A 24930-nucleotide genomic window follows, 5' to 3' on the forward strand; every position below is an offset into this window, starting at 1 on the left:
CTGTCGAAAGCCTTCTCAATATCTACCGCTACCAGTTTAAGGCCCGCGCCCTGCCTGCTCTCGTGGCTCGCGATTGCGTCTCTGATCGTTGTCAGCGCCGTTACAATGTTCCTCCCCTTTCCTACTATGTGTTGGTCTGGCCCGATTATCTTTTCCACGGCTTCGTTGAGTCTGGTTTTAACGATTTTAGCTACTACCTTGTAATCGGCGTTGAGGAGGGTGATGGGTCTGTAGTCATTTAGGCTCCTTGGCTCTTTTCTTTTCGGCACTAGGACAATTTTCCCCTCTCTTTGGGTCGTGGTGAGGGTGCCATTTTGGAGGATGTTCTCTATCGCTGGAATGATTAAATCCTTCAGCTCTTCCCAGAATTCAACGTAGAATTCAAAAGGGATACCGTCGGTACCCGGGGACCTCCCCTTGGGGAGCCATCTCATAGCATCCTCGCACTCCTCCCTTGTGATTCTTTCCGCCATCCTCTCTGCCACCTCCACTGGCAGTTGGGGGAGTGGCGTGAGATTTTCTGTCTCTTCCTTGAGTGATGTGTCCTCCCCAGAAAGGAGAGTCTCAAAATGGTGGCATACATGCTCTATGATTTCTCTCTCTTCTTTTAACCTCGTTCCGTTCTCGTTCAAAATGCCGTTTTTGAGTAAGTTGTTGGCGCAATCCTTTAACCTCCTCCCCAGATAATACACCGAGGCATGTTCTTCTGGCAAACATATTTTGCTTCTGTGCCATGTTGATATTTTCGCCCTTTCCTCTTCCATTCCGAAGATTTTCCTTTTTAGTTCTTTTATCTCCCCCCAGTTGCTCCGTTCCCTTTCTCTCGTCTTTAGGCTCTCCTCGAGCGCTTCTCTGTAAAAAGCCATGGTTTCGGCCGTTGGCAATTTCCACCACTCTCGAGTCAACTATTTTAGCAATATCAAGCCCGCAAACACTTGCAACGACGCGACACGACGTCTATTTTCTTGCCCACGGCTTGCATACATCGGGCCGTCCACGACCATACTATATGATGGCGGGAGACGGAGGTAATTTGCCATCTCAAAACGAACTTTGGATAAATGTGGAAGAGATACGGGTTACTACAGCACCAATGCATTGCCCCAAGAGAGCTGGTCGCATCTAGATGAAATGGAATGGTGTCAAAAGGGAACATACCAATTCAAAATCACGCATGCAATGTCTGGCATTGCAAAATAAATTATTTGAAAAAAATTAAAAACATCAGAGAATGCCTCAAAATACGTTCGTTTCGGAAAAAAAATATTGAAAGCCAACGGCACCCGGTGTTCCCAGGCGGTCACCCATCCAAGTACTATCCGGGCCCGATGCTGCTTAACTTCGGTGATCGGACGAGAACCGGTGTATTCAGCGTGGTATGGCCGTTGGCAATTTCCACCACTCTCGAGTCAACTATTTTAGCAATATCAAGCCCGCAAACACTTGCAACGACGCGACACGACGTCTATTTTCTTGCCCACGGCTTGCATACATCGGGCCGTCCACGACCATACTATATGATGGCGGGAGACGGAGGTAATTTGCCATCTCAAAACGAACTTTGGATAAATGTGGAAGAGATACGGGTTACTACAGCACCAATGCATTGCCCCAAGAGAGCTGGTCGCATCTAGATGAAATGGAATGGTGTCAAAAGGGAACATACCAATTCAAAATCACGCATGCAATGTCTGGCATTGCAAAATAAATTATTTGAAAAAAATTAAAAACATCAGAGAATGCCTCAAAATACGTTCGTTTCGGAAAAAAAATATTGAAAGCCAACGGCACCCGGTGTTCCCAGGCGGTCACCCATCCAAGTACTATCCGGGCCCGATGCTGCTTAACTTCGGTGATCGGACGAGAACCGGTGAATTCAGCGTGGTATTTTTTTTTATAACTTTATTTCTAGGGCACTAGCCCCAACATTGCATTACATGGTTGTGTGCTTTACAGTCAATAGAATAATACATTAATTGTTTTTTTTTTTTAAATAATGGAAAATAATAGTTTTTTACATTTTACATCAAAATGTTACAATGGCACACAGGCAGTTACATCCTTTGAAAGCAGTTCAAAATCTTAACTGCCCAAACTAGGCTTTGGTAAGCAGTAAAACTTTATTCCTATTTATTTATAAATACACATATATGGGTATATTTATTACATTTACTTTAGGACATTATATTTACATTTAAAATTTTTTTTTTTTTTGTTTGGTACATTTATGAGTATTATATTACTTCCCATATACGTCGATACATTACTTCAATAACATTCCCTCTTTTTTTACCCCGGACTTTCCACCGTGCCTTCTTCTGTGACCAGTTGTTCTACTATTTTCCAATATGGTTGTAGCCGTTTTTCTAAGTTCTTACTTTCTTTTTTAACGTTCTCCCACCAAGTTCCCATATCTATTTCCACCCACTTGTTTACCGTCAGTAGATGTTGTCCTATTAGCCAGCACATAATTTCCATTTTTCCGCTGGGGAAGAGGTTGAAGTCCATTAGCATTATATTCCTATTACCTATATTCTTTTCTCCGAATGTATTGAATACTCTAAAAGCTTTTTTTATTAGGCCCCATCTTTGTCTTGATATGTTGCATTCAAACACCCTGTGGTCTTGCGTGTCGGCTGCATCGCAGTGTTCGCATTCGTTGTTCCCGGACAGCTTTAGGTTTTTTTTGATTTGTTGGGTTGTTACTATGTAGTTAGCAAATAGAAAAAAGGCGCTCTTTGTCCTTAAGTTCATGCTGTTTTTGTTGATATTTCTCCAGACTCTCTTCCAGTTTACTGATACGATGTGTTTTTCTATATTGATTTGACAATAGTCGTCGTTTCTCAGTATTCTGTAGATGGACTTTGTGGTTGCTCTCGTTTCTCTCGACATCTTTTCTACTATGTCTTTAACTGTCCTGATAGTTTTTGTCATAATTCTATCTTGCCTAGGTGCATCCAATGCCACCTTTAATAGATGTTTTGACTGTTGACAGTCGCCAGTTAAGGTGTTAATTACTGTTTTTGCGTAGAGGGCAATGGCCTTGTCCCGCACATCAATCATCCCTAGGCCTCCTTTGCCCTTGGGGAGACAGGTCTGGCTCTTTGCCACCCTTAGCAGTTGCCCACTCCACAGATATTGCATTGCTATTTTGGTCATTACGGCCCCATTTTTATCTGGCAACGGAAGGATTTGTGCAGTGAACCAGGCCTTGGAATATATTAATGCATTGATCGCAAGGACTTTCTGGTAAATATTGAGGTTTCTATCTCTCAATTGTGCAATAGTTCCTTTGATCGTTGACGTTGTCTTTTCCCATGCTGCGATAGTTGTGTCCGTCAACGTTCTTCTCCATGGTATTCCGAGGATGTCTACTGAAGTTACCTCTTTCCATTTACCAGTACCAGTGAAGTCGACGTCTTTTATTAGCATGGCCTTCGTTTTTTCCACATTCACCTTTTGCCCGCTTTCGTTTTCATATTCTTTTAGCGATTTCTCGATTATGTCAACCTCCGTTTGGTCTTTGGCGAAGATCGTTATATCGTCCGCGTACGCTACCGCGGTTATTTTTTCGTTCCCCACAGGGATACCTTTCAGAATCCTGCGGAGACGGTGTAATAGGGGCTCCAGTGTTACTGAAAAGAGAATCATTGATAGTGGACATCCTTGTCTAATGGATCTTGTTACAGGAAACGGCCTTGTTTCTACCCCCGCGCTCAATTTTACTCTTGAACTGATGTTTTTCGTGAACATTTTAATATTTTCCAAGAATATTTCCGGGAAGCCCATCTCTTTCAAGGTGTCAAGTACGTGATAGACTTCCACTCTATCAAATGCCTTGTCCAGATCAACCGCTATTAGTTTGAGACCTTCGTCCCGCCTATGATCGTGGCTCGCTATCACGTCCCTGATGGTCGTCAGTGCTGATATTATATTTTTTCCCTGCCCTACTATGTGTTCGTCAGGGCCGATTATCGTCGCTAGGCCTTCACTCAGCCTAGTTTTCACGATTTTCGCCATTATTTTATAATCGGCATTCAGGAGTGTGATAGGTCTGTAGTCATTTATTACTCTCGGTTCTTTCTTTTTCGGTACGAGTACTATTTTTCCCTCACTTTGGGTCTTGGCGAGAATATTTTTTTTGAAAATGGACTCAAATGCTGGAATCAGTATATCTTTCAGATCTTTCCAAAATTCTTCATAGAATTCGTAAGGAATTCCGTCGGGACCAGGAGACCTCCCCTTGGGGAGCCATCTCAGGGCGTCCTCACACTCCTCTCTCGTGTATATTTCCGCCATTCTCTCTGCCATTTCCACTGGGAGTGTCGGGAGTGGCGTGGAGTCTGGTGACTTACCCTTTCGTGTGGTGTTATTTCCTGACAGGAGAGCCACAAAGTGGTTGTATACATGGTCTATCATTTCACTTTCCTCCTCTATTCTACTTCCGTTTTCATTAAATATTCCGTTGTTTAATATATTATTTCTGCACTCCTTTAATCTTCTCCCCAGGTAATAAACAGAGGCCTCTTCCTCTGGCAGGGATAGTTTGCTTTTTTGCCAAGATTGTATTTTTGCCCTTTGCTGTTCAATACTAAAAATTTTCCTCTTCAGTTCTTTAGTTTCTTCCCAGTTGCTCCTTCCCTTATTCCTAGATTTTAAACTTTCTTGGAGCGCTTCCCTATAAAAGAGCATGGTTTCTCTTGTTTCTTCCGCTCTTATTCTTTGCAAATGTGCAAAGAGCCTTCTAATATGGACTTTCGTCATCTCCCATCTTTTAATTGGGTCCATTCCACTCCACTTTTTTACCCACAGTTGGATGTTCTCCCTCAGTATTTCTTTGGTGTCTTGTTCGTGAAACAGCTCAGTATTCAACCTCCATTCCTTTGCCCTTGCCTTTGGCCCCGTTCTGTTCGGGGATCCTTTGACGGAGATCAGGACCGCGCAGTGATCGGAGCATGTTACTGGAAGCACCGAATAGGACGATATACGGGTCTTCATGTCGAGGGATGCATAGAAACGGTCCTGCCGGGTTGCCCAGTTTTCCCTGTAAATGGTGTACGGGAGGATGTCATTGCCGTTGGATAGTTTTACTACGTCAACTGCCCTGAGGTTATTTATAATTGCTTTAAGGGGGCCGCATATTGGGTATTTCCCTGATCCTTCTCGGTTATTTTGGCTGTCTTTTTCGTCTATTATTGCATTAAAATCCCCGCCTAGGAGTGCCATTCCTTGAAACCCGTTCAAAAGGGGGAGGAGGTCCCTCGTGTAGAATTCCCTCCTTTCCTGTAATTTCCTAGTGCCGGCCGGGCCGTACACATTGATTATCTTTATTCCGAGTACGTACATGGCCATCGCCCTCCCAGATGGTAACATTGTAATCTTTTGTGGGATAATGCTTTTTTTTAACAATATGGCGGTGCCTCTTTCCTGTTCTATAGTATTCATATATATCTGCGCAGGCCCTGAGTCCCAATATGCGCTTCCCGTGACCTCTTGCAACAAAAGGATGTCCAGACCTTCTTTTTGAAAAAGGTCAAAAACTCTTTCTATCCTTTCCTTGCTTCTGATCCCACACACATTTAGCGTGCCTATTTTTAGTTTTGTGTCCATTTCGGTGTTCAAAGGATATTCGGTAGGGAGGTATTCCAATCTATATATTTGCTTTAGGTGAAAGCGGCTTTTCCGTTTCCAAATTATTCGATTCCCTATTCGTGATTTTAAATTTACCTTCTTTAACATACGCAAACTTTTCGGCCCAGTCCTCCAATGCCGGACGTGGTCCAGCACTGCCGCAGTCGCCGCTAGGCCATTTTGTCCGCTTTTGCTCCGCCGCCACCTTTTTGCACCCCCTCCAGAATCGGCTGGTGCTCTCCTCAAGGTCGTCCGCAACACTGCTCTCACTGGCGCTGCCCCGAGCCTCTTCTCCATGCTCACCCGCAGTGACGCTGCCGCGCAACACCTCTTTCTTCTTTCCGATTTCCTTTACCCTCCTGGCCCGCCGGTCGACCACTGTGAAGTCACCGCTCGCTTCAGCCTCCGCCCCCTGCAGACCGTGGTCCACTGCCATTTCACCTTCTTTCTGCCTGGTCCCGCCCGCCAAAACCGCCACCACCCCCCCATTCGACGCCACCGCGCCAATCAGCCCCGGGGCCACTTCCCCTCCCGGGGCGTCAACGGAGGCCCGGCTGCCCCCACTCTCTCTCCCCCGACCCGGCTCCGATTCACTATGCCCCACCAACCATTCCATTTTTTTATTGCTCAGCTTGTCTGCCAGCATTTCCACACTTCCTTCTCGCCCCTCCTCCTGAATGTCCATCTCCTTAGTCCCGGCCTCGCTGTTCCCCCTCTCCCCTCGTTCCCCGTTGCAAGCTTCCCCTTCCGCGCCGGTGGCCTCCATTAAATTGCTAAGGGTAACGGAAGTCGAAATCCTTTTACCCCGCCCCCTGTTCCTTGACCCCTTCCTCCGCTTACGCCCGATTCCGTTGGCCTCTGCCGGTCCGTCACTGCCCGAGTCATCATCTTCGCTGGTCGGGGGGGCTCGCGTAGTTCCTCGCCGCTTTTCACCTTCTAAAGAATCCTCTGCCCCTGTATTCTCCCCGATTGCATCAGTACCATTATCTTCCTCCGGAATTGGCACCAGCGGAATTTCCTCCTCCGTGTTTGACTTCTTTCCCCGCAATGCATCCGCATAAGCCGTACTCGTCTTCATCATTGTGCATTTGACTCTAAGGTGCTCCTCACTCCCACACCTGGAACAGGTTTGCTTTTGCCCGTCGTAGTGTATTACAGCTCTAAACCCGGCGATAGGGATATATGATGGTATGGGGCTCTTAATGTACATCTTGACTGTTCGGGTACCTGTACTGATTTTGTACAGACCCTGCCCAATCCACTGGTTGTCCGTGTGGGAGACCACCTTGCCGTATTTTCCGAGGGCCATTTCCACCTCAAATCTGGGGACTTCAGGCGGGAGTGAGACCACCTTAACAAAGGTTGCCCTGCTAGAGGCCGACTCCAAGGTCGCCGTTCCCCGCTTATCGGCTTCTGAAGGAAAGTCGATGGGCCCCCCTTTCGACCGCAAAATTTTTTCCACTAATTCTTCATTTATCACCTTAACATAAACTGTTTTCCTAGTAATTCCAAACTGAATAGCCACCAAATCTTCCAATTTTAGCCCGAGCTCGACACCGATGAATCGATGGACCTCTAGGGCCTTAGCGCTTTCTTTTAAGTCATTGAGACTTATAATTAGCGTGGCCTTCCTATCGTAAGGCATTCTAATTTACTACCTTAACAAGGAAAGAAAAGAACCAATCACGCACCTCAAGCCCTAAACAGGCCTGATAAAGAAAAAAGGGGAAAACTCCACCACAAAAAAAACTTCTCCGCCACAAGCACTAGGGGAGGCAGCGAGTTTCACCCCTCCCGGCGATCGAAGCCTCGAACGCCGGGGAAACGCACACACAGAACCGGAACACAGACACGTCCTCACGGCCGTTGGCAATTTCCACCACTCTAGAGTCAACTATTTTAGCAATATCAAGCCCGCAAACACTTGCAACGACGCGACACGACGTCTATTTTCTTGCCCACGGCTTGCATACATCGGGCCGTCCACGACCATACTATATGATGGCGGGAGACGGAGGTAATTTGCCATCTCAAAACGAACTTTGGATAAATGTGGAAGAGATACGGGTTACTACAGCACCAATGCATTGCCCCAAGAGAGCTGGTCGCATCTAGATGAAATGGAATGGTGTCAAAAGGGAACATACCAATTCAAAATCACGCATGCAATGTCTGGCATTGCAAAATAAATTATTTGAAAAAAATTAAAAACATCAGAGAATGCCTCAAAATACGTTCGTTTCGGAAAAAAAATATTGAAAGCCAACGGCACCCGGTGTTCCCAGGCGGTCACCCATCCAAGTACTATCCGGGCCCGATGCTGCTTAACTTCGGTGATCGGACGAGAACCGGTGAATTCAGCGTGGTATGGCCGTTGGCAATTTCCACCACTCTCGAGTTAACTATTTTAGCAATATCAAGCCCGCAAACACTTGCAACGACGCGACACGACGTCTATTTTCTTGCCCACGGCTTGCATACATCGGGCCGTCCACGACCATACTATATGATGGCGGGAGACGGAGGTAATTTGCCATCTCAAAACGAACTTTGGATAAATGTGGAAGAGATACGGGTTACTACAGCACCAATGCATTGCCCCAAGAGAGCTGGTCGCATCTAGATGAAATGGAATGGTGTCAAAAGGGAACATACCAATTCAAAATCACGCATGCAATGTCTGGCATTGCAAAATAAATTATTTGAAAAAAATTTAAAACATCAGAGAATGCCTCAAAATACGTTCGTTTCGGAAAAAAAATATTGAAAGCCAACGGCACCCGGTGTTCCCAGGCGGTCACCCATCCAAGTACTATCCGGGCCCGATGCTGCTTAACTTCGGTGATCGGACGAGAACCGGTGTATTCAGCGTGGTATGGCCGTTGGCATTTTCCAACACTCTCGAGTCAACTATTTTAGCAATATCAAGCCCGCAAACACTTGCAACGACGCGACACGACGTCTATTTTCTTGCCCACGGCTTGCATACATCGGGCCGTCCACGACCATACTATATGATGGCGGGAGACGGAGGTAATTTGCCATCTCAAAACGAACTTTGGATAAATGTGGAAGAGATACGGGTTACTACAGCACCAATGCATTGCCCCAAGAGAGCTGGTCGCATCTAGATGAAATGGAATGGTGTCAAAAGGGAACATACCAATTCAAAATCACGCATGCAATGTCTGGCATTGCAAAATAAATTATTTGAAAAAAATTAAAAACATCAGAGAATGCCTCAAAATACGTTCGTTTCGGAAAAAAAATATTGAAAGCCAACGGCACCCGGTGTTCCCAGGCGGTCACCCATCCAAGTACTATCCGGGCCCGATGCTGCTTAACTTCGGTGATCGGACGAGAACCGGTGTATTCAGCGTGGTATGGCCGTTGGCATTTTCCAACACTCTCGAGTCAACTATTTTAGCAATATCAAGCCCGCAAACACTTGCAACGACGCGACACGACGTCTATTTTCTTGCCCACGGCTTGCATACATCGGGCCGTCCACGACCATACTATATGATGGCGGGAGACGGAGGTAATTTGCCATCTCAAAACGAACTTTGGATAAATGTGGAAGAGATACGGGTTACTACAGCACCAATGCATTGCCCCAAGAGAGCTGGTCGCATCTAGATGAAATGGAATGGTGTCAAAAGGGAACATACCAATTCAAAATCACGCATGCAATGTCTGGCATTGCAAAATAAATTATTTGAAAAAAATTAAAAACATCAGAGAATGCCTCAAAATACGTTCGTTTCGGAAAAAAAATATTGAAAGCCAACGGCACCCGGTGTTCCCAGGCGGTCACCCATCCAAGTACTATCCGGGCCCGATGCTGCTTAACTTCGGTGATCGGACGAGAACCGGTGTATTCAGCGTGGTATGGCCGTTGGCAATTTCCACCACTCTCGAGTCAACTATTTTAGCAATATCAAGCCCGCAAACACTTGCAACGACGCGACACGACGTCTATTTTCTTGCCCACGGCTTGCATACATCGGGCCGTCCACGACCATACTATATGATGGCGGGAGACGGAGGTAATTTGCCATCTCAAAACGAACTTTGGATAAATGTGGAAGAGATACGGGTTACTACAGCACCAATGCATTGCCCCAAGAGAGCTGGTCGCATCTAGATGAAATGGAATGGTGTCAAAAGGGAACATACCAATTCAAAATCACGCATGCAATGTCTGGCATTGCAAAATAAATTATTTGAAAAAAATTAAAAACATCAGAGAATGCCTCAAAATACGTTCGTTTCGGAAAAAAAATATTGAAAGCCAACGGCACCCGGTGTTCCCAGGCGGTCACCCATCCAAGTACTATCCGGGCCCGATGCTGCTTAACTTCGGTGATCGGACGAGAACCGGTGAATTCAGCGTGGTATGGCCGTTGGCAATTTCCACCACTCTCGAGTTAACTATTTTAGCAATATCAAGCCCGCAAACACTTGCAACGACGCGACACGACGTCTATTTTCTTGCCCACGGCTTGCATACATCGGGCCGTCCACGACCATACTATATGATGGCGGGAGACGGAGGTAATTTGCCATCTCAAAACGAACTTTGGATAAATGTGGAAGAGATACGGGTTACTACAGCACCAATGCATTGCCCCAAGAGAGCTGGTCGCATCTAGATGAAATGGAATGGTGTCAAAAGGGAACATACCAATTCAAAATCACGCATGCAATGTCTGGCATTGCAAAATAAATTATTTGAAAAAAATTTAAAACATCAGAGAATGCCTCAAAATACGTTCGTTTCGGAAAAAAAATATTGAAAGCCAACGGCACCCGGTGTTCCCAGGCGGTCACCCATCCAAGTACTATCCGGGCCCGATGCTGCTTAACTTCGGTGATCGGACGAGAACCGGTGTATTCAGCGTGGTATGGCCGTTGGCATTTTCCAACACTCTCGAGTCAACTATTTTAGCAATATCAAGCCCGCAAACACTTGCAACGACGCGACACGACGTCTATTTTCTTGCCCACGGCTTGCATACATCGGGCCGTCCACGACCATACTATATGATGGCGGGAGACGGAGGTAATTTGCCATCTCAAAACGAACTTTGGATAAATGTGGAAGAGATACGGGTTACTACAGCACCAATGCATTGCCCCAAGAGAGCTGGTCGCATCTAGATGAAATGGAATGGTGTCAAAAGGGAACATACCAATTCAAAATCACGCATGCAATGTCTGGCATTGCAAAATAAATTATTTGAAAAAAATTAAAAACATCAGAGAATGCCTCAAAATACGTTCGTTTCGGAAAAAAAATATTGAAAGCCAACGGCACCCGGTGTTCCCAGGCGGTCACCCATCCAAGTACTATCCGGGCCCGATGCTGCTTAACTTCGGTGATCGGACGAGAACCGGTGTATTCAGCGTGGTATTTTTTTTTTTTTTTTTATTGCATGTATTTCCATTCACAGACATAGTTATTTAACACCATGTGCACCATCTTAAGCGTGCATAAGACCACAGATTGAACATTTTCACAATTGAACAATTCTAAACAAAGGATGATATAAGTATGAACCACTTATGAACTATAAGCATTCGGAAAGTGTTCACCGTCACATAACTTAGGGAACATTTTCCTTACTTGAATTAACAATACAAGATCCTTTATAGGGAACAAAATGATTACAATGAAATCAAGCCAATTATAAATAGTCAAATTTTTTTTAAACATCCCCTTTGCGTCTTTTTTTCACAGTTAAACATTAATGATACATTGTTTACATTATTATCTGCTCTTATTTATTGAACGTATTCCCTTTATTCACATACTTGTTATCGGTAATATATTTCCTTGCATACATGACAGTTTACATTGAGTCCAAGACCAATTTTCTTTAAACTTGTTATTCTTTCATGACTTCTTTTTTTACCATTTGTTCTACTTTCTTCCAATGTGGCTGTAATCGGCCCGGTAGGTTTTTGCTCTCTTTTTTCACTTGTTCCCACCAACTTTCTATATCTATTTTAACCCACTTGTGTACCGTAAGAAGGTGCTGTCCAATCAGCCAGCACATTGTTTCCATTTTCACGCGGGGAAAGATGTTGAAATCCAGAATCATCATATTCCTATTTCCTATCTCCTTTTCTCCAAAGGTGTTTAATTCTCTAAATGTTCTTTTTATTAGGCACCACCTCCTCCTTGAGATGGTGCATTCGAACACCCTGTGGTCTTGTGTGTCGGCTTTGTCACAGTATTCGCATTCGTTCCTGCTTGTTAGATACATGTTTTGTTTCACTTGCTGGGTGGTCACTATATAGTTTGCGAATAGGAATAGGACGCTCTTTGTCCTTAGGGTCATGGCTATTTCGTTGATGTTCTTCCACACTCTCTTCCAATTTACCGATAGGATGTGCTTTTCGATGTTGATTCGGTGGTTGTCGTCGCTTCTGAGTTGTCGGTAAAGGCACTTGGTGGTGGCTGTCACTCCTCTCGGCATCTTTTCTACTAAGTCCTTAACTTTCCTGATAGTTTTCATCAGCAGTCTATCCTGCCCTGGTGCACCCCATGCCGCCTTTAGCAGATCTTTTGAATGTTGACAGTCGTCGGATAGGATGTTTATTATGGCCGTTGGCATTTTCCACCACTCTCGAGTCAACTATTTTAGCAATATCAAGCCCGCAAACACTTGCAACGACGCGACACGACGTCTATTTTCTTGCCCACGGCTTGCATACATCGGGCCGTCCACGACCATACTATATGATGGCGGGAGACGGAGGTAATTTGCCATCTCAAAACGAACTTTGGATAAATGTGGAAGAGATACGGGTTACTACAGCACCAATGCATTGCCCCAAGAGAGCTGGTCGCATCTAGATGAAATGGAATGGTGTCAAAAGGGAACATACCAATTCAAAATCACGCATGCAATGTCTGGCATTGCAAAATAAATTATTTGAAAAAAATTAAAAACATCAGAGAATGCCTCAAAATACGTTCGTTTCGGAAAAAAAATATTGAAAGCCAACGGCACCCGGTGTTCCCAGGCGGTCACCCATCCAAGTACTATCCGGGCCCGATGCTGCTTAACTTCGGTGATCGGACGAGAACCGGTGTATTCAGCGTGGTATGGCCGTTGGCAATTTCCACCACTCTCGAGTCAACTATTTTAGCAATATCAAGCCCGCAAACACTTGCAACGACGCGACACGACGTCTATTTTCTTGCCCACGGCTTGCATACATCGGGCCGTCCACGACCATACTATATGATGGCGGGAGACGGAGGTAATTTGCCATCTCAAAACGAACTTTGGATAAATGTGGAAGAGATACGGGTTACTACAGCACCAATGCATTGCCCCAAGAGAGCTGGTCGCATCTAGATGAAATGGAATGGTGTCAAAAGGGAACATACCAATTCAAAATCACGCATGCAATGTCTGGCATTGCAAAATAAATTATTTGAAAAAAATTAAAAACATCAGAGAATGCCTCAAAATACGTTCGTTTCGGAAAAAAAATATTGAAAGCCAACGGCACCCGGTGTTCCCAGGCGGTCACCCATCCAAGTACTATCCGGGCCCGATGCTGCTTAACTTCGGTGATCGGACGAGAACCGGTGTATTCAGCGTGGTATGGCCGTTGGCAATTTCCACCACTCTCGAGTCAACTATTTTAGCAATATCAAGCCCGCAAACACTTGCAACGACGCGACACGACGTCTATTTTCTTGCCCACGGCTTGCATACATCGGGCCGTCCACGACCATACTATATGATGGCGGGAGACGGAGGTAATTTGCCATCTCAAAACGAACTTTGGATAAATGTGGAAGAGATACGGGTTACTACAGCACCAATGCATTGCCCCAAGAGAGCTGGTCGCATCTAGATGAAATGGAATGGTGTCAAAAGGGAACATACCAATTCAAAATCACGCATGCAATGTCTGGCATTGCAAAATAAATTATTTGAAAAAAATTAAAAACATCAGAGAATGCCTCAAAATACGTTCGTTTCGGAAAAAAAATATTGAAAGCCAACGGCACCCGGTGTTCCCAGGCGGTCACCCATCCAAGTACTATCCGGGCCCGATGCTGCTTAACTTCGGTGATCGGACGAGAACCGGTGTATTCAGCGTGGTATGGCCGTTGGCAATTTCCACCACTCTCGAGTCAACTATTTTAGCAATATCAAGCCCGCAAACACTTGCAACGACGCGACACGACGTCTATTTTCTTGCCCACGGCTTGCATACATCGGGCCGTCCACGACCATACTATATGATGGCGGGAGACGGAGGTAATTTGCCATCTCAAAACGAACTTTGGATAAATGTGGAAGAGATACGGGTTACTACAGCACCAATGCATTGCCCCAAGAGAGCTGGTCGCATCTAGATGAAATGGAATGGTGTCAAAAGGGAACATACCAATTCAAAATCACGCATGCAATGTCTGGCATTGCAAAATAAATTATTTGAAAAAAATTAAAAACATCAGAGAATGCCTCAAAATACGTTCGTTTCGGAAAAAAAATATTGAAAGCCAACGGCACCCGGTGTTCCCAGGCGGTCACCCATCCAAGTACTATCCGGGCCCGATGCTGCTTAACTTCGGTGATCGGACGAGAACCGGTGTATTCAGCGTGGTATGGCCGTTGGCATTTTCCAACACTCTCGAGTCAACTATTTTAGCAATATCAAGCCCGCAAACACTTGCAACGACGCGACACGACGTCTATTTTCTTGCCCACGGCTTGCATACATCGGGCCGTCCACGACCATACTATATGATGGCGGGAGACGGAGGTAATTTGCCATCTCAAAACGAACTTTGGATAAATGTGGAAGAGATACGGGTTACTACAGCACCAATGCATTGCCCCAAGAGAGCTGGTCGCATCTAGATGAAATGGAATGGTGTCAAAAGGGAACATACCAATTCAAAATCACGCATGCAATGTCTGGCATTGCAAAATAAATTATTTGAAAAAAATTTAAAACATCAGAGAATGCCTCAAAATACGTTCGTTTCGGAAAAAAAATATTGAAAGCCAACGGCACCCGGTGTTCCCAGGCGGTCACCCATCCAAGTACTATCCGGGCCCGATGCTGCTTAACTTCGGTGATCGGACGAGAACCGGTGTATTCAGCGTGGTATGGCCGTTGGCAATTTCCACCACTCTCGAGTCAACTATTTTAGCAATATCAAGCCCGCAAACACTTGCAACGACGCGACACGACGTCTATTTTCTTGCCCACGGCTTGCATACATCGGGCCGTCCACGACCATACTATATGATGGCGGGAGACGGAGGTAATTTGCCATCTCAAAACGAACTTTGGATAAATGTGGAAGAGATACGGGTTACTACAGCACCAATGCATTGCCCCAAGAGAGCTGGTCGCATCTAGATGAAATGGAATGGTGTCAAAAGGGAACATACCAATTCAAAATCACGCATGCAATGTCTGGCATTGCAAAATAAATTATTTGAAAAAAATTTAAAACATCAGAGAATGCCTCAAAATACGTTCGTTTCGGAAAAAAAATATTGAAAGCCAACGGCACCCGGTGTTCCCAGGCGGTCACCCATCCAAGTACTATCCGGGCCCGATGCTGCTTAACTTCGGTGATCGGACGAGAACCGGTGTATTCAGCGTGGTATGGCCGTTGGCAATTTCCACCACTCTCGAGTCAACTATTTTAGCAATATCAAGCCCGCAAACACTTGCAACGACGCGACACGACGTCTATTTTCTTGCCCACGGCTTGCATACATCGGGCCGTCCACGACCATACTATATGATGGCGGGAGACGGAGGTAATTTGCCATCTCAAAACGAACTTTGGATAAATGTGGAAGAGATACGGGTTACTACAGCACCAATGCATTGCCCCAAGAGAGCTGGTCGCATCTAGATGAAATGGAATGGTGTCAAAAGGGAACATACCAATTCAAAATCACGCATGCAATGTCTGGCATTGCAAAATAAATTATTTGAAAAAAATTAAAAACATCAGAGAATGCCTCAAAATACGTTCGTTTCGGAAAAAAAATATTGAAAGCCAACGGCACCCGGTGTTCCCAGGCGGTCACCCATCCAAGTACTATCCGGGCCCGATGCTGCTTAACTTCGGTGATCGGACGAGAACCGGTGTATTCAGCGTGGTATGGCCGTTGGCAATTTCCACCACTCTCGAGTCAACTATTTTAGCAATATCAAGCCCGCAAACACTTGCAACGACGCGACACGACGTCTATTTTCTTGCCCACGGCTTGCATACATCGGGCCGTCCACGACCATACTATATGATGGCGGGAGACGGAGGTAATTTGCCATATCAAAACGAACTTTGGATAAATGTGGAAGAGATACGGGTTACTACAGCACCAATGCATTGCCCCAAGAGAGCTGGTCGCATCTAGATGAAATGGAATGGTGTCAAAAGGGAACATACCAATTCAAAATCACGCATGCAATGTCTGGCATTGCAAAATAAATTATTTGAAAAAAATTAAAAACATCAGAGAATGCCTCAAAATACGTTCGTTTCGGAAAAAAAATATTGAAAGCCAACGGCACCCGGTGTTCCCAGGCGGTCACCCATCCAAGTACTATCCGGGCCCGATGCTGCTTAACTTCGGTGATCGGACGAGAACCGGTGTATTCAGCGTGGTATGGCCGTTGGCAATTTCCACCACTCTCGAGTCAACTATTTTAGCAATATCAAGCCCGCAAACACTTGCAACGACGCGACACGACGTCTATTTTCTTGCCCACGGCTTGCATACATCGGGCCGTCCACGACCATACTATATGATGGCGGGAGACGGAGGTAATTTGCCATCTCAAAACGAACTTTGGATAAATGTGGAAGAGATACGGGTTACTACAGCACCAATGCATTGCCCCAAGAGAGCTGGTCGCATCTAGATGAAATGGAATGGTGTCAAAAGGGAACATACCAATTCAAAATCACGCATGCAATGTCTGGCATTGCAAAATAAATTATTTGAAAAAAATTAAAAACATCAGAGAATGCCTCAAAATACGTTCGTTTCGGAAAAAAAATATTGAAAGCCAACGGCACCCGGTGTTCCCAGGCGGTCACCCATCCAAGTACTATCCGGGCCCGATGCTGCTTAACTTCGGTGATCGGACGAGAACCGGTGTATTCAGCGTGGTATGGCCGTTGGCAATTTCCACCACTCTCGAGTCAACTATTTTAGCAATATCAAGCCCGCAAACACTTGCAACGACGCGACACGACGTCTATTTTCTTGCCCACGGCTTGCATACATCGGGCCGTCCACGACCATACTATATGATGGCGGGAGACGGAGGTAATTTGCCATCTCAAAACGAACTTTGGATAAATGTGGAAGAGATACGGGTTACTACAGCACCAATGCATTGCCCCAAGAGAGCTGGTCGCATCTAGATGAAATGGAATGGTGTCAAAAGGGAACATACCAATTCAAAATCACGCATGCAATGTCTGGCATTGCAAAATAAATTATTTGAAAAAAATTAAAAACATCAGAGAATGCCTCAAAATACGTTCGTTTCGGAAAAAAAATATTGAAAGCCAACGGCACCCGGTGTTCCCAGGCGGTCACCCATCCAAGTACTATCCGGGCCCGATGCTGCTTAACTTCGGTGATCGGACGAGAACCGGTGTATTCAGCGTGGTATGGCCGTTGGCAATTTCCACCACTCTCGAGTCAACTATTTTAGCAATATCAAGCCCGCAAACACTTGCAACGACGCGACACGACGTCTATTTTCTTGCCCACGGCTTGCATACATCGGGCCGTCCACGACCATACTATATGATGGCGGGAGACGGAGGTAATTTGCCATCTCAAAACGAACTTTGGATAAATGTGGAAGAGATACGGGTTACTACAGCACCAATGCATTGCCCCAAGAGAGCTGGTCGCATCTAGATGAAATGGAATGGTGTCAAAAGGGAACATACCAATTCAAAATCACGCATGCAATGTCTGGCATTGCAAAATAAATTATTTGAAAAAAATTAAAAACATCAGAGAATGCCTCAAAATACGTTCGTTTCGGAAAAAAAATATTGAAAGCCAACGGCACCCGGTGTTCCCAGGCGGTCACCCATCCAAGTACTATCCGGGCCCGATGCTGCTTAACTTCGGTGATCGGACGAGAACCGGTGTATTCAGCGTGGTATGGCCGTGGCATTTTCCAACACTCTCGAGTCAACTATTTTAGCAATATCAAGCCCGCAAACACTTGCAACGACGCGACACGACGTCTATTTTCTTGCCCACGGCTTGCATACATCGGGCCGTCCACGACCATACTATATGATGGCGGGAGACGGAGGTAATTTGCCATCTCAAAACGAACTTTGGATAAATGTGGAAGAGATACGGGTTACTACAGCACCAATGCATTGCCCCAAGAGAGCTGGTCGCATCTAGATGAAATGGAATGGTGTCAAAAGGGAACATACCAATTCAAAATCACGCATGCAATGTCTGGCATTGCAAAATAAATTGTTTGAAAAAAATTTAAAACATCAGAGAATGCCTCAAAATACGTTCGTTTCGGAAAAAAAATATTGAAAGCCAACGGCACCCGGTGTTCCCAGGCGGTCACCCATCCAAGTACTATCCGGGCCCGATGCTGCTTAACTTCGGTGATCGGACGAGAACCGGTGTATTCAGCGTGGTATGGCCGTTGGCAATTTCCACCACTCTCGAGTCAACTATTTTAGCAATATCAAGCCCGCAAACACTTGCAACGACGCGACACGACGTCTATTTTCTTGCCCACGGCTTGCATACATCGGGCCGTCCACGACCATACTATATGATGGCGGGAGACGGAGGTAATTTGCCATCTCAAAACGAACTTTGGATAAATGTGGAAGAGATACGGGTTACTACAGCACCAATGCATTGCCCCAAGAGAGCTGGTCGCATCTAGATGAAATGGAATGGTGTCAAAAGGGAACATACCAATTCAAAATCACGCATGCAATGTCTGGCATTGCAAAATAAATTATTTGAAAAAAATTTAAAACATCAGAGAATGCCTCAAAATACGTTCGTTTCGGAAAAAAAATATTGAAAGCCAACGGCACCCGGTGTTCCCAGGCGGTCACCCATCCAAGTACTATCCGGGCCCGATGCTGCTTAACTTCGGTGATCGGACGAGAACCGGTGAATTCAGCGTGGTATGGCCGTTGGCAATTTCAACCACTCTCGAGTCAACTATTTTAGCAATATCAAGCCCGCAAACACTTGCAACGACGCGACACGACGTCTATTTTCTTGCCCACGGCTGGCATACATCGGGCCGTCCACGACCATACTATATGATGGCGGGAGACGGAGGTAATTTGCCATCTCAAAACGAACTTTGGATAAATGTGGAAGAGATACGGGTTACTACAGCACCAATGCATTGCCCCAAGAGAGCTGGTCGCATCTAGATGAAATGGAATGGTGTCAAAAGGGAACATACCAATTCAAAATCACGCATGCAATGTCTGGCATTGCAAAATAAATTATTTGAAAAAAATTAAAAACATCAGAGAATGCCTCAAAATACGTTCGTTTCGGAAAAAAAATATTGAAAGCCAACGGCACCCGGTGTTCCCAGGCGGTCACCCATCCAAGTACTATCCGGGCCCGATGCTGCTTAACTTCGGTGATCGGACGAGAACCGGTGTATTCAGCGTGGTATGGCCGTTGGCAATTTCCACCACTCTCGAGTCAACTATTTTAGCAATATCAAGCCCGCAAACACTTGCAACGACGCGACACGACGTCTATTTTCTTGCCCACGGCTTGCATACATCGGGCCGTCCACGACCATACCATATGATGGCGGGAGACGGAGGTAATTTGCCATCTCAAAACGAACTTTGGATAAATGTGGAAGAGATACGGGTTACTACAGCACCAATGCATTGCCCCAAGAGAGCTGGTCGCATCTAGATGAAATGGAATGGTGTCAAAAGGGAACATACCAATTCAAAATCACGCATGCAATGTCTGGCATTGCAAAATAAATTATTTGAAAAAAATTTAAAACATCAGAGAATGCCTCAAAATACGTTCGTTTCGGAAAAAAAATATTGAAAGCCAACGGCACCCGGTGTTCCCAGGCGGTCACCCATCCAAGTACTATCCGGGCCCGATGCTGCTTAACTTCGGTGATCGGACGAGAACCGGTGTATTCAGCGTGGTATGGCCGTTGGCAATTTCCACCACTCTCGAGTCAACTATTTTAGCAATATCAAGCCCGCAAACACTTGCAACGACGCGACACGACGTCTATTTTCTTGCCCACGGCTTGCATACATCGGGCCGTCCACGACCATACTATATGATGGCGGGAGACGGAGGTAATTTGCCATCTCAAAACGAACTTTGGATAAATGTGGAAGAGATACGGGTTACTACAGCACCAATGCATTGCCCCAAGAGAGCTGGTCGCATCTAGATGAAATGGAATGGTGTCAAAAGGGAACATACCAATTCAAAATCACGCATGCAATGTCTGGCATTGCAAAATAAATTATTTGAAAAAAATTAAAAACATCAGAGAATGCCTCAAAATACGTTCGTTTCGGAAAAAAAATATTGAAAGCCAACGGCACCCGGTGTTCCCAGGCGGTCACCCATCCAAGTACTATCCGGGCCCGATGCTGCTTAACTTCGGTGATCGGACGAGAACCGGTGTATTCAGCGTGGTATGGCCGTGGCATTTTCCAACACTCTCGAGTCAACTATTTTAGCAATATCAAGCCCGCAAACACTTGCAACGACGCGACACGACGTCTATTTTCTTGCCCACGGCTTGCATACATCGGGCCGTCCACGACCATACTATATGATGGCGGGAGACGGAGGTAATTTGCCATCTCAAAACGAACTTTGGATAAATGTGGAAGAGATACGGGTTACTACAGCACCAATGCATTGCCCCAAGAGAGCTGGTCGCATCTAGATGAAATGGAATGGTGTCAAAAGGGAACATACCAATTCAAAATCACGCATGCAATGTCTGGCATTGCAAAATAAATTGTTTGAAAAAAATTTAAAACATCAGAGAATGCCTCAAAATACGTTCGTTTCGGAAAAAAAATATTGAAAGCCAACGGCACCCGGTGTTCCCAGGCGGTCACCCATCCAAGTACTATCCGGGCCCGATGCTGCTTAACTTCGGTGATCGGACGAGAACCGGTGTATTCAGCGTGGTATGGCCGTTGGCAATTTCCACCACTCTCGAGTCAACTATTTTAGCAATATCAAGCCCGCAAACACTTGCAACGACGCGACACGACGTCTATTTTCTTGCCCACGGCTTGCATACATCGGGCCGTCCACGACCATACTATATGATGGCGGGAGACGGAGGTAATTTGCCATCTCAAAACGAACTTTGGATAAATGTGGAAGAGATACGGGTTACTACAGCACCAATGCATTGCCCCAAGAGAGCTGGTCGCATCTAGATGAAATGGAATGGTGTCAAAAGGGAACATACCAATTCAAAATCACGCATGCAATGTCTGGCATTGCAAAATAAATTATTTGAAAAAAATTTAAAACATCAGAGAATGCCTCAAAATACGTTCGTTTCGGAAAAAAAATATTGAAAGCCAACGGCACCCGGTGTTCCCAGGCGGTCACCCATCCAAGTACTATCCGGGCCCGATGCTGCTTAACTTCGGTGATCGGACGAGAACCGGTGAATTCAGCGTGGTATGGCCGTTGGCAATTTCAACCACTCTCGAGTCAACTATTTTAGCAATATCAAGCCCGCAAACACTTGCAACGACGCGACACGACGTCTATTTTCTTGCCCACGGCTTGCATACATCGGGCCGTCCACGACCATACTATATGATGGCGGGAGACGGAGGTAATTTGCCATCTCAAAACGAACTTTGGATAAATGTGGAAGAGATACGGGTTACTACAGCACCAATGCATTGCCCCAAGAGAGCTGGTCGCATCTAGATGAAATGGAATGGTGTCAAAAGGGAACATACCAATTCAAAATCACGCATGCAATGTCTGGCATTGCAAAATAAATTATTTGAAAAAAATTAAAAACATCAGAGAATCCCTCAAAATACGTTCGTTTCGGAAAAAAAATATTGAAAGCCAACGGCACCCGGTGTTCCCAGGCGGTCACCCATCCAAGTACTATCCGGGCCCGATGCTGCTTAACTTCGGTGATCGGACGAGAACCGGTGTATTCAGCGTGGTATGGCCGTTGGCAATTTCCACCACTCTCGAGTCAACTATTTTAGCAATATCAAGCCCGCAAACACTTGCAACGACGCGACACGACGTCTATTTTCTTGCCCACGGCTTGCATACATCGGGCCGTCCACGACCATACTATATGATGGCGGGAGACGGAGGTAATTTGCCATCTCAAAACGAACTTTGGATAAATGTGGAAGAGATACGGGTTACTACAGCACCAATGCATTGCCCCAAGAGAGCTGGTCGCATCTAGATGAAATGGAATGGTGTCAAAAGGGAACATACCAATTCAAAATCACGCATGCAATGTCTGGCATTGCAAAATAAATTATTTGAAAAAAATTTAAAACATCAGAGAATGCCTCAAAATACGTTCGTTTCGGAAAAAAAATATTGAAAGCCAACGGCACCCGGTGTTCCCAGGCGGTCACCCATCCAAGTACTATCCGGGCCCGATGCTGCTTAACTTCGGTGATCGGACGAGAACCGGTGTATTCAGCGTGGTATGGCCGTTGGCAATTTCCACCACTCTCGAGTCAACTATTTTAGCAATATCAAGCCCGCAAACACTTGCAACGACGCGACACGACGTCTATTTTCTTGCCCACGGCTTGCATACATCGGGCCGTCCACGACCATACTATATGATGGCGGGAGACGGAGGTAATTTGCCATCTCAAAACGAACTTTGGATAAATGTGGAAGAGATACGGGTTACTACAGCACCAATGCATTGCCCCAAGAGAGCTGGTCGCATCTAGATGAAATGGAATGGTGTCAAAAGGGAACATACCAATTCAAAATCACGCATGCAATGTCTGGCATTGCAAAATAAATTATTTGAAAAAAATTAAAAACATCAGAGAATGCCTCAAAATACGTTCGTTTCGGAAAAAAAATATTGAAAGCCAACGGCACCCGGTGTTCCCAGGCGGTCACCCATCCAAGTACTATCCGGGCCCGATGCTGCTTAACTTCGGTGATCGGACGAGAACCGGTGTATTCAGCGTGGTATGGCCGTGGCATTTTCCAACACTCTCGAGTCAACTATTTTAGCAATATCAAGCCCGCAAACACTTGCAACGACGCGACACGACGTCTATTTTCTTGCCCACGGCTTGCATACATCGGGCCGTCCACGACCATACTATATGATGGCGGGAGACGGAGGTAATTTGCCATCTCAAAACGAACTTTGGATAAATGTGGAAGAGATACGGGTTACTACAGCACCAATGCATTGCCCCAAGAGAGCTGGTCGCATCTAGATGAAATGGAATGGTGTCAAAAGGGAACATACCAATTCAAAATCACGCATGCAATGTCTGGCATTGCAAAATAAATTATTTGAAAAAAATTTAAAACATCAGAGAATGCCTCAAAATACGTTCGTTTCGGAAAAAAAATATTGAAAGCCAACGGCACCCGGTGTTCCCAGGCGGTCACCCATCCAAGTACTATCCGGGCCCGATGCTGCTTAACTTCGGTGATCGGACGAGAACCGGTGAATTCAGCGTGGTATGGCCGTTGGCAATTTCAACCACTCTCGAGTCAACTATTTTAGCAATATCAAGCCCGCAAACACTTGCAACGACGCGACACGACGTCTATTTTCTTGCCCACGGCTTGCATACATCGGGCCGTCCACGACCATACTATATGATGGCGGGAGACGGAGGTAATTTGCCATCTCAAAACGAACTTTGGATAAATGTGGAAGAGATACGGGTTACTACAGCACCAATGCATTGCCCCAAGAGAGCTGGTCGCATCTAGATGAAATGGAATGGTGTCAAAAGGGAACATACCAATTCAAAATCACGCATGCAATGTCTGGCATTGCAAAATAAATTATTTGAAAAAAATTAAAAACATCAGAGAATCCCTCAAAATACGTTCGTTTCGGAAAAAAAATATTGAAAGCCAACGGCACCCGGTGTTCCCAGGCGGTCACCCATCCAAGTACTATCCGGGCCCGATGCTGCTTAACTTCGGTGATCGGACGAGAACCGGTGTATTCAGCGTGGTATGGCCGTTGGCAATTTCCACCACTCTCGAGTCAACTATTTTAGCAATATCAAGCCCGCAAACACTTGCAACGACGCGACACGACGTCTATTTTCTTGCCCACGGCTTGCATACATCGGGCCGTCCACGACCATACTATATGATGGCGGGAGACGGAGGTAATTTGCCATCTCAAAACGAACTTTGGATAAATGTGGAAGAGATACGGGTTACTACAGCACCAATGCATTGCCCCAAGAGAGCTGGTCGCATCTAGATGAAATGGAATGGTGTCAAAAGGGAACATACCAATTCAAAATCACGCATGCAATGTCTGGCATTGCAAAATAAATTATTTGAAAAAAATTAAAAACATCAGAGAATGCCTCAAAATACGTTCGTTTCGGAAAAAAAATATTGAAAGCCAACGGCACCCGGTGTTCCCAGGCGGTCACCCATCCAAGTACTATCCGGGCCCGATGCTGCTTAACTTCGGTGATCGGACGAGAACCGGTGTATTCAGCGTGGTATGGCCGTGGCATTTTCCAACACTCTCGAGTCAACTATTTTAGCAATATCAAGCCCGCAAACACTTGCAACGACGCGACACGACGTCTATTTTCTTGCCCACGGCTTGCATACATCGGGCCGTCCACGACCATACTATATGATGGCGGGAGACGGAGGTAATTTGCCATCTCAAAACGAACTTTGGATAAATGTGGAAGAGATACGGGTTACTACAGCACCAATGCATTGCCCCAAGAGAGCTGGTCGCATCTAGATGAAATGGAATGGTGTCAAAAGGGAACATACCAATTCAAAATCACGCATGCAATGTCTGGCATTGCAAAATAAATTGTTTGAAAAAAATTTAAAACATCAGAGAATGCCTCAAAATACGTTCGTTTCGGAAAAAAAATATTGAAAGCCAACGGCACCCGGTGTTCCCAGGCGGTCACCCATCCAAGTACTATCCGGGCCCGATGCTGCTTAACTTCGGTGATCGGACGAGAACCGGTGTATTCAG

General features: G+C 45.6%; 31 non-coding genes and 3 pseudogenes across 31 annotated transcripts; all 34 read right to left on the bottom strand.

Moving 5' to 3' along the window:
* Positions 1–1271: 1271 nt before the first annotated feature.
* LOC139693124 (5S ribosomal RNA) lies at positions 1272–1390 on the bottom strand. Its single transcript, XR_011701982.1, has one exon. It is a non-coding gene; the product is annotated as a 5S ribosomal RNA (ribosomal RNA).
* A 399-nt stretch (positions 1391–1789) lies between these two features.
* On the bottom strand, positions 1790–1888 carry LOC139693087 (5S ribosomal RNA; annotated as a pseudogene).
* A 6003-nt stretch (positions 1889–7891) lies between these two features.
* LOC139692994 (5S ribosomal RNA) lies at positions 7892–8010 on the bottom strand. Its single transcript, XR_011701859.1, has one exon. It is a non-coding gene; the product is annotated as a 5S ribosomal RNA (ribosomal RNA).
* Positions 8011–8399: 389 nt separating this feature from the next.
* On the bottom strand, positions 8400–8518 carry LOC139693125 (5S ribosomal RNA). Its single transcript, XR_011701983.1, has one exon. It is a non-coding gene; the product is annotated as a 5S ribosomal RNA (ribosomal RNA).
* Positions 8519–8907: 389 nt separating this feature from the next.
* Positions 8908–9026, bottom strand: LOC139692946 (5S ribosomal RNA). The gene has a single exon (XR_011701813.1). It is a non-coding gene; the product is annotated as a 5S ribosomal RNA (ribosomal RNA).
* Positions 9027–9415: 389 nt separating this feature from the next.
* Positions 9416–9534, bottom strand: LOC139692947 (5S ribosomal RNA). The gene has a single exon (XR_011701814.1). It is a non-coding gene; the product is annotated as a 5S ribosomal RNA (ribosomal RNA).
* A 389-nt stretch (positions 9535–9923) lies between these two features.
* On the bottom strand, positions 9924–10042 carry LOC139692995 (5S ribosomal RNA). Its single transcript, XR_011701860.1, has one exon. It is a non-coding gene; the product is annotated as a 5S ribosomal RNA (ribosomal RNA).
* A 389-nt stretch (positions 10043–10431) lies between these two features.
* Positions 10432–10550, bottom strand: LOC139692948 (5S ribosomal RNA). Its single transcript, XR_011701815.1, has one exon. It is a non-coding gene; the product is annotated as a 5S ribosomal RNA (ribosomal RNA).
* A 399-nt stretch (positions 10551–10949) lies between these two features.
* On the bottom strand, positions 10950–11048 carry LOC139693085 (5S ribosomal RNA; annotated as a pseudogene).
* A 1593-nt stretch (positions 11049–12641) lies between these two features.
* On the bottom strand, positions 12642–12760 carry LOC139692949 (5S ribosomal RNA). The gene has a single exon (XR_011701816.1). It is a non-coding gene; the product is annotated as a 5S ribosomal RNA (ribosomal RNA).
* Positions 12761–13149: 389 nt separating this feature from the next.
* On the bottom strand, positions 13150–13268 carry LOC139692950 (5S ribosomal RNA). Its single transcript, XR_011701817.1, has one exon. It is a non-coding gene; the product is annotated as a 5S ribosomal RNA (ribosomal RNA).
* A 389-nt stretch (positions 13269–13657) lies between these two features.
* On the bottom strand, positions 13658–13776 carry LOC139692952 (5S ribosomal RNA). The gene has a single exon (XR_011701819.1). It is a non-coding gene; the product is annotated as a 5S ribosomal RNA (ribosomal RNA).
* A 389-nt stretch (positions 13777–14165) lies between these two features.
* On the bottom strand, positions 14166–14284 carry LOC139692953 (5S ribosomal RNA). The gene has a single exon (XR_011701820.1). It is a non-coding gene; the product is annotated as a 5S ribosomal RNA (ribosomal RNA).
* Positions 14285–14673: 389 nt separating this feature from the next.
* On the bottom strand, positions 14674–14792 carry LOC139692955 (5S ribosomal RNA). The gene has a single exon (XR_011701821.1). It is a non-coding gene; the product is annotated as a 5S ribosomal RNA (ribosomal RNA).
* Positions 14793–15181: 389 nt separating this feature from the next.
* On the bottom strand, positions 15182–15300 carry LOC139692956 (5S ribosomal RNA). Its single transcript, XR_011701822.1, has one exon. It is a non-coding gene; the product is annotated as a 5S ribosomal RNA (ribosomal RNA).
* A 389-nt stretch (positions 15301–15689) lies between these two features.
* On the bottom strand, positions 15690–15808 carry LOC139692957 (5S ribosomal RNA). Its single transcript, XR_011701823.1, has one exon. It is a non-coding gene; the product is annotated as a 5S ribosomal RNA (ribosomal RNA).
* A 389-nt stretch (positions 15809–16197) lies between these two features.
* LOC139692958 (5S ribosomal RNA) lies at positions 16198–16316 on the bottom strand. Its single transcript, XR_011701824.1, has one exon. It is a non-coding gene; the product is annotated as a 5S ribosomal RNA (ribosomal RNA).
* Positions 16317–16705: 389 nt separating this feature from the next.
* On the bottom strand, positions 16706–16824 carry LOC139692959 (5S ribosomal RNA). Its single transcript, XR_011701825.1, has one exon. It is a non-coding gene; the product is annotated as a 5S ribosomal RNA (ribosomal RNA).
* A 389-nt stretch (positions 16825–17213) lies between these two features.
* LOC139692960 (5S ribosomal RNA) lies at positions 17214–17332 on the bottom strand. Its single transcript, XR_011701826.1, has one exon. It is a non-coding gene; the product is annotated as a 5S ribosomal RNA (ribosomal RNA).
* A 389-nt stretch (positions 17333–17721) lies between these two features.
* On the bottom strand, positions 17722–17839 carry LOC139693074 (5S ribosomal RNA). Its single transcript, XR_011701937.1, has one exon. It is a non-coding gene; the product is annotated as a 5S ribosomal RNA (ribosomal RNA).
* A 389-nt stretch (positions 17840–18228) lies between these two features.
* LOC139692961 (5S ribosomal RNA) lies at positions 18229–18347 on the bottom strand. Its single transcript, XR_011701827.1, has one exon. It is a non-coding gene; the product is annotated as a 5S ribosomal RNA (ribosomal RNA).
* A 389-nt stretch (positions 18348–18736) lies between these two features.
* LOC139692996 (5S ribosomal RNA) lies at positions 18737–18855 on the bottom strand. Its single transcript, XR_011701861.1, has one exon. It is a non-coding gene; the product is annotated as a 5S ribosomal RNA (ribosomal RNA).
* Positions 18856–19244: 389 nt separating this feature from the next.
* Positions 19245–19363, bottom strand: LOC139692962 (5S ribosomal RNA). Its single transcript, XR_011701828.1, has one exon. It is a non-coding gene; the product is annotated as a 5S ribosomal RNA (ribosomal RNA).
* A 389-nt stretch (positions 19364–19752) lies between these two features.
* LOC139692964 (5S ribosomal RNA) lies at positions 19753–19871 on the bottom strand. Its single transcript, XR_011701830.1, has one exon. It is a non-coding gene; the product is annotated as a 5S ribosomal RNA (ribosomal RNA).
* A 389-nt stretch (positions 19872–20260) lies between these two features.
* LOC139693075 (5S ribosomal RNA) lies at positions 20261–20378 on the bottom strand. Its single transcript, XR_011701938.1, has one exon. It is a non-coding gene; the product is annotated as a 5S ribosomal RNA (ribosomal RNA).
* Positions 20379–20767: 389 nt separating this feature from the next.
* LOC139692965 (5S ribosomal RNA) lies at positions 20768–20886 on the bottom strand. The gene has a single exon (XR_011701831.1). It is a non-coding gene; the product is annotated as a 5S ribosomal RNA (ribosomal RNA).
* Positions 20887–21275: 389 nt separating this feature from the next.
* Positions 21276–21394, bottom strand: LOC139692998 (5S ribosomal RNA). The gene has a single exon (XR_011701863.1). It is a non-coding gene; the product is annotated as a 5S ribosomal RNA (ribosomal RNA).
* A 389-nt stretch (positions 21395–21783) lies between these two features.
* Positions 21784–21902, bottom strand: LOC139692966 (5S ribosomal RNA). The gene has a single exon (XR_011701832.1). It is a non-coding gene; the product is annotated as a 5S ribosomal RNA (ribosomal RNA).
* Positions 21903–22291: 389 nt separating this feature from the next.
* On the bottom strand, positions 22292–22410 carry LOC139692967 (5S ribosomal RNA). The gene has a single exon (XR_011701833.1). It is a non-coding gene; the product is annotated as a 5S ribosomal RNA (ribosomal RNA).
* Positions 22411–22799: 389 nt separating this feature from the next.
* LOC139693076 (5S ribosomal RNA) lies at positions 22800–22917 on the bottom strand. The gene has a single exon (XR_011701939.1). It is a non-coding gene; the product is annotated as a 5S ribosomal RNA (ribosomal RNA).
* Positions 22918–23306: 389 nt separating this feature from the next.
* LOC139692999 (5S ribosomal RNA) lies at positions 23307–23425 on the bottom strand. Its single transcript, XR_011701864.1, has one exon. It is a non-coding gene; the product is annotated as a 5S ribosomal RNA (ribosomal RNA).
* Positions 23426–23814: 389 nt separating this feature from the next.
* LOC139692968 (5S ribosomal RNA) lies at positions 23815–23933 on the bottom strand. Its single transcript, XR_011701834.1, has one exon. It is a non-coding gene; the product is annotated as a 5S ribosomal RNA (ribosomal RNA).
* A 389-nt stretch (positions 23934–24322) lies between these two features.
* On the bottom strand, positions 24323–24440 carry LOC139693079 (5S ribosomal RNA). The gene has a single exon (XR_011701941.1). It is a non-coding gene; the product is annotated as a 5S ribosomal RNA (ribosomal RNA).
* Positions 24441–24829: 389 nt separating this feature from the next.
* LOC139693086 (5S ribosomal RNA) lies at positions 24830–24930 on the bottom strand (annotated as a pseudogene; the record flags this gene model as incomplete).

Source organism: Hetaerina americana, unplaced genomic scaffold (assembly GCF_022747635.1).
Source record: "Hetaerina americana unplaced genomic scaffold, ioHetAmer1.1.p SCAF_44, whole genome shotgun sequence".
Lineage (NCBI taxonomy): Eukaryota > Metazoa > Arthropoda > Insecta > Odonata > Calopterygidae > Hetaerina > Hetaerina americana.